The sequence below is a fragment of the Triticum dicoccoides genome, chromosome 1B, assembly GCF_002162155.2.
Source record: "Triticum dicoccoides isolate Atlit2015 ecotype Zavitan chromosome 1B, WEW_v2.0, whole genome shotgun sequence".
NCBI lineage: Eukaryota > Viridiplantae > Streptophyta > Magnoliopsida > Poales > Poaceae > Triticum > Triticum dicoccoides.
The window spans coordinates 80,046-87,173 of NC_041381.1; positions in this window are offsets into that span (position 1 = coordinate 80,046).

The window sequence follows — 7,128 nt, forward strand, 5'->3', positions numbered from 1 at the left end:
GGCTCACGTATATGATAGTGTCGCTAGCATCCATATGATAAGGAGCCCGGGCTGACATGACTAGTCGTAAACCCAAAGTGGCACAGACTTACAGGGACAGGCATCCATGACCCAGCTTCGAACGTGTCGGTCATCAGCAAGTGGGTCCGGGCTGTAGCACTGGGCTAGCAGGACTCCGGTAAACCGGGCTGTAGCGGGCTAACATGACTCCGGTACTCAAAGCGTGACATTTCCCCGAAGGGACAGACACAGGAACGAAGAAGGACACATGCCGGCCAGCCTAAGTGTTCCAGAGCAGTAGCAAGCTACCATGGCTCAGCGGTAACACTAGGAGACATTTCCCGGTAAGAGAGGCTACTAAAGATAAACAACTAGATAGTCAGATCCCACACATACCAAGCATTTCAATAACATACACACAATATGCTCGATATGTGCAATACAACATGGCATCACAAAATGACTCTACGACTCAAGTAGTTTATTCAATAGGCTCCGAGGAGCGAGACATTACAAACATGGGTCTCATGACCCAACAATCAGAGCATACAAGTCAAGGCACAAGCGGAAGCTATCATGTCTGAGTACAGACATCTATACATGAAAAAGGCTGAGAAGCCCGACTATCTACCAGATCCTGCCGAGGGCACAAGATCGTAGCTGAGGTATCAAGCTAAACGTCGAAGTCCAAGCGGAACTACTAGTGAGACTGAAGTCTCTCTGCAAAAAACATAAAATAGGCAAACGTGAGTACAAATGTACCCAGCAAGACTTACATCAGATCTATCTACACATGCATCATTATCAACAAGGGGGGGTGGTGGAGTTTAACTGCAGCAAGCCAGCTTTGACTCGGTGGCTAACCTGAACTACGACTGCAAGTAACTCTTTTGAGGTGGCGCACACGAGTCCACATATCCACCATATCAATACACCACTATGGATCCGCTCCCGTCTCCCTACGAGAACGCCATCCATAGCACTCACGCTTATCTTGCGTATTTTAGAGTATCCACTTTCACTTGTCTATGAACTGATATAAGGGGTCCACGTTTCCATATCTGAGGAATCCGGCTATTCGAATAGATGATGTTAACCCTGCAGGGGTGTACTTCTTCACACACGCTCTCGCCACTTATCGCCCTGTACACGTCATGTACCTCGGCAACCTTCAAGCGGAAGCCGGGCGAGGGAGTCGGCCACGACCTGACTAACCGAACAAGTCTTTAGTCCAGGTTTATCGCCTATTCAGGTTCCATCCGCAAGGAGATCCGGCCGGGGTGTCGCTTACGGCCCCAAACGATGTGTGCAGGGTTCCCAAGCCCACCAACCGGGTGCCACTTGGTACACCGGGCCACTGTGCCTAGTCTGTCCCAAGCCCACCTGTACCGGGTGCCACTTGGTAGACTACTAACACTGCCTACAAACACCAGAAACTAGTTGCAACTCCTGGACAGAGATCAAGTTGATTAATAAGTCGAGAGGGCTTGGAGCGCCCGGAGCCCAATGTGTGGTAGTAACTGATCATGGATCACAAACACAGAACTCAGTTCCTGAGGACGGCTGCAATGAGACAACCCACCATGTACTCCTACATGGCCTCTCACTGCTACCTTTACCAAATCGTGTTCACACACTTAGCTCACACACAGTAGGACATGTTCACACGCCTCTGATTCATCCCCGATGAATCAGACCTGACTCAACTCTAAGCAGTAGCAGGCATGACAAACAAGCATGAATGAGTAGGCACAACAGGGCTCAAACAACTCCTACTCATGCTAGTGGGTTTCATCTATTTACTATGGCAATGACAGGTCATGCAAAGGATAAAGGGTTCAGCTACCGCAGCAAGTATCAAATATGTCGTTGTTGTCCTAATGCAGTAAAAGAGAGCAGGAGCGAGAGAGTGGGATTTTATCGGAATGAACAAGGGGGTTTTGCTTGCCTGGCACTTCTGAAGATAACATTGAGTCTTCATCAGTGTCAACGATCACGTCATCGGTATCACGTCTATCGAGAGGGGACAAATACCGGCAACACAGAAAGGAACACAATCAATGCAATGCACAATATGATGCATGATCATGACATGGCAAAATGAATGTGTTTTGAGCTAATGCAACTAGCAACAGATTAAATGAAGTTGGTTTGAATACAAGATTCAAATTTAAACTCCATATGTGATTATTCAAATGCCATTTAATTGATTTGTGCTAAACAGCAGCTATAAGTTGTTCTAACATGCATGAAAATGGTACAGATGGATTCCTTGAATTTTTCTGATAATTTTTCATATATAAATTATTTAATTTGGAGTTACGGTTAAATTTCTATGATTTTTAGAAGTTTTTTACAATTTTCTGGAATTTCCTGAATATTTAGAATTAAAATAATTCCAGAAAATGAATTATGGCGTCAGCATGACCTCATGCTGACCTCAGCAGGTCAACGGGCGGTCCAGGTCAAACCTGACGTGTGGGGGCCACACGTCAGTGACACAGGAGCTAATCCCGGTCAAACCCAGTGCTGACTGGGGTTTGACCAGGGGTGGGGCCCGCTGTCAGTGGCCTAGGGGGTTGGTTAGCGCGTCATTAGTGGCTAATGACGGCGCCATGTCACTGGTCACCGGAGTTCGGCCGGCGGCGACCCGAAACGCGGCGGAAGTTCACCGGGGTTGCGCTACGGGCGGCGGCTGGACGTGCGAAGGGCACCAGAAGGTAGCCCGTGCCCGTGCGCATCTAGGGGGCCAACGGGAGGTGCGGGGGTGGCCGGGGTTCGCCGGAATGGAGCCCGAGGCGGCGGCCGGAGCTCGGGTGGGTGCGGGGTTAGCGCTGCAGCTTGCAAACAAGCTAGCTGCCACGCTAGCGTTGCTCCACGGGTCGTTGCGAGTGCAACGGACGCACGCGCGGGGCCATTTGGTCACCGGGGCTTCGCCGGCGACGAGTCCGTGCGGCGGAGCGTCTCGGCTCCGGTAGAGGGGGCGGCTAGAGCTCGTAATCGGGCTTGGGGTTAGGGGGAAACGAAGCAGGGACTCACGGGGATCGTGCAGGGAGGGTCAGCGAGCTCGGGAAGCGACGATGGTGGCGAATTGACGGTGAAGATCCTCGGCGGCCGGCGATGGAAACGGCGATGCCGGCGGCGTTGTGGCGCGTCCGTAGGGCCGTGGGTCGGTGGGGAGGAAGGAGGGGTCGAGGGGGAGCTCCTGGGCGCATCGGCGAGGCTAGGGGTGGCCGGTGGCCACGGGGAAGCTCGTCGGCGGCGGCGGGTGTGTTCGGTGGCTGCGCGCGAGAGAGCCAGAGGAGGAGAGGAGCTCGGGGAGAGAGTGAGAGGCCTGGGGGGCTGCGTGGCGTCGCGGACGGGGTCCAGGGCGACGAGAGGAAGCAGGAGGTGGCCAGGGGGAAGCAGGAGGTGGCCGAGGCAGCGTCGGCGCGCGCCACGCCTCGCCTCTGTTCGTCCTCCTGGCAGAGGAGGAAGAGGACAAGGGGGAGGAGGTGGGCTGGGCCGGCTGGGCCACTGGAGTTGGGCCAGGTGGGCTGCGAGGTAAGCTGAGGTAAAACTCTCTCTCTGCTTTTATTTACTGTTTTCTATTTTTGTTCTGTTTGTTTTGATTTAGTTTAACAACTAAATCATTTAAATAAATTCTGTAGATTTTTATGTGGCTTGCTAAAATATATACAAAGCCACTCACAAACTTCCAGAATTATTGGAGTCATATTTAATATATATTAAATATAAATCCAAAGCAAGTAGTTATTGGATTAATTCAAATGGCCAAAATAATTATCTCTGTGACTCCAAAAATATTGGTTTAAATTTTACCTCTTACCAATATTTTTATGGAATAACAGGGACATTTTCTTGGACACATTTGATAAGATTTAATTGTTGGTTATTTTTAGAGGTTTCCTGAGGCTTTTGAAAATTCCTCAATTCAAATTTCATTTGAATTTAAACATGATGCAGCAACCAAGCTAGTCCAAGGCCAGGGTAAAGCTAGGGATGTGACAGGGAATCAGAGGCCTTTGGTCCCGGTTGGTGGCACCAACCGGTACCAAAGGGGGGCATTGGTACCAGTTGGTGCTACGAACCGGTGCCAATGCCCAGCTTTGGTACCGGTTGGTGCCACCAACCGGGACCAAAGGCCTCGTGCTGCCCGGCAAAAACCTTTAGTCACACACTACTAGGAAAATGGCTATAGATGGGATTGACACTAGTGGCGCACCAGAAAGATGGTGCGCCATTAGTATATACTAATCGCGCACCACAATCTGATGCGCCATTAGAGTTTAAACAACTAATGGCGCACCATGCTACGGGTGCGCCATTAGTATCAATTTTTTTTTAACTAGTGCGCCTGTCCAAACATACTAATGGCGCATCCCGGCAAAGTGCGCCATTAGTAGTTGTAACTACTAATGGCGCACTAGGCAGCAGGTGCGCCATTAGTATAGAAACTTTTTTTCTGAACTAGTGCGCCTATCCAAACATACTAATGGCGCATCCTGCCCAAGTGCGCCATTAGTAGTTGTAACTACTAATGGCGCACCTGGCAGTGGGTGCGCCATTAGTATAGTTTTTTTTTTGAACTAGTGCGCCTATCCAAACATACTAATGGCGTATCCTGCCCAAGTGCGCCATTAGTAGTTGTAAGTACTAATGGCGCACCATGCAAGAGGTGCGCCATTAGTAAGTGGGCAGCAACAAGATATTTGGGACAGCCTCTCCTACCCACACACTCACTTTCTCCCCACTTCATTCTCTCCACCTCCTCCTTGTCTCGGGTGCCTCCTCTTTTTCACCTCATTTCCACCATAGATTCATTCAAATTAAGTGGTTAAATTACCTTGTTTTAATAGGTAAGTAAGGGGGGAAGCTATATTTAGGTTGTTCTCCTTACAACAATGTGCACATGCACTTTTTACGGCCTAGCTAGATCTATGTATGTTCGTGGTGTTGCATATGTTTGTGGTGTTGCATATGTGTTTGTGTTTGGAGGTGTACCGGTATTTGATATGCGATAGTTGCCAATATTTTGCCGGAATGTTGATTCATTTCCGTTTCGGCGAGAATTTTGGCATTAAGCATTCTTTTTGGTCCTATTTTTAGGGAAGGTCATGCCAAATTTTTGTTTGGTTCTAAAATATCGTTTTGCTCTACCCCGCAGGCGACCATGGTCCGCACGATGACCGAAGGCATCATGAATAGGTTTTTGAGGTCCATGAAGGCCGAGATGCTTCAAAAGAACGAGACGGAGATAAGATGTCCGTGTCGAAGATGCAAGCTGAAGAGCCTTATTGCGGACCCGGATTCCGGGCAGGTGCGGGACCACCTGCTGTTGCGTGGTTTCATGGATGGCTATCGGTGGCAAGGTGATGAGGATAACTACGAAGTCGTCCATGCGGGCTGGGCAAGAAATGAGGAAGGGCACCAAGACAACCACCGCGGCTCGGGCGGGCGAGAAGACGAAGAATCCCCAGGAGATGATCACGACTGTGATGCTGTACACAGTCATCATGTAGAAGATGCAGGACATGATGATGAGGAAGATGCCGGAGCAGGCGACGGGCATGATCATGAAGATGATGATGCCGGCGGAGCAGACGACGCTGGACCATCGATGGGCTGGGTGCAGGACCCTCATATTCAAGAGCTGCTTATCAAGCAGACGGATACTGCAAGAGCTGCCGCCCGAGAGAAAGCCAAGATGGATCAACTTGAGTTAGACGCGGTATTGTATGAAGGATGCAGGCCCGAGGATACCCGCCTGAAAGTAACGCTCATGGCCCTGGAGATGAAGGTAAAACACAAAATGACCGATGCATGCTTCGACGAGAACATGTCATTCTGGCACGAACGTCTTCCCAAGGGGAACAAGTGCCCGACCAGTTTGGAGGAGGCGAAGAAAATCGTGTGTCCTCTGGATTTACCGCACGTGAAATACCATGTGTGCATGAACAATTGCATCATTTATCGGGACGAGCATGCGGAGTCTACAATATGTCCGGTGTGCGGTGTCACTCGATACAAGAAGAGGAAGAAAGCTCCTCGAAAAGTGGTGTGGTACTTTCCGATCACTCCTCGTCTGCAGCGGTATTTCGCGGATCCTAAGGTAGCAAAGCTCCTACGTTGGCACGCAGATAGGGAGGAGAAGAAGCGAGAAGACGACGCAAATGATCCGGAGATAGATAAAAAAGACAAGATGCTGAGTCACCCTAAGGATGCGAGCCAGTGGCAAGCATTGAACTTCGAATACCCAGAATTTGGGAACGATCCAAGGAACATCGTGCTGGGCGCGAGCACCGATGGAGTCAATCCGTTTGGCAGCCAGAGAAGCACACATAGCACCTGGCCTGTGTTTGTGTGGATGTACAACCTTCCCCCCTGGTTGTGCATGAAGAGGAAGTACATTCACATGAGTATGCTAATTGAAGGGCCGAAACAACCAGGGAACGACATCAATCTGTATCTGGGGCTGCTGAAAGAGGAGCTTGACACGCTGTGGAAAATGCCAGCCAATACGTGGGACGCCGCAGAGAAAGAGTATTTCCCTATGAGAGCCGCACTGCTCACGACGGTGCACGACTATCTCGGTTACGGATATCTTGCGGGGCAGGTAGTCCACGGATTTTCTGGATGCGTAAGGTGCATGGATGACACAACGTATCGCCAGCTAGATAGAGATCCCGGGTCTTCGAAAACCGTGTTCATGGGACATCGAAGGTGGCTTCGCGACGATGACCCGTGGAGGAAACGCAAGGATCTGTTCGATGGTGAAACAGAACCCCGAAAACGCCCGTGTACGAGGAGCGGCGAGGAAATAGACAAGCTGTTGAAAAATTGGAAAGACTACCCACTGCCGGGAAAGAAGCAAAAGGCGCCAGAGCCGGGAAAGAAGCGAAAGGCGCCAGAGCCGCTGCTGAAGGTATGGAAAACGAGGTCTGTTTTCTGGGACTTGCCGTACTGGAAGATCCACCGTGTGCCTCACAGCCTTGATGTCATGCATATCACGAAGAACGTGTGCGAGAGTCTGCTTGGTACCCTGCTCAACATGCCAGAGAGGACCAAAGATGGGCCGAAAGCAAGGGCAGACTTGAAATCAATGGGCATCAGGCAGGAGCTTCACGC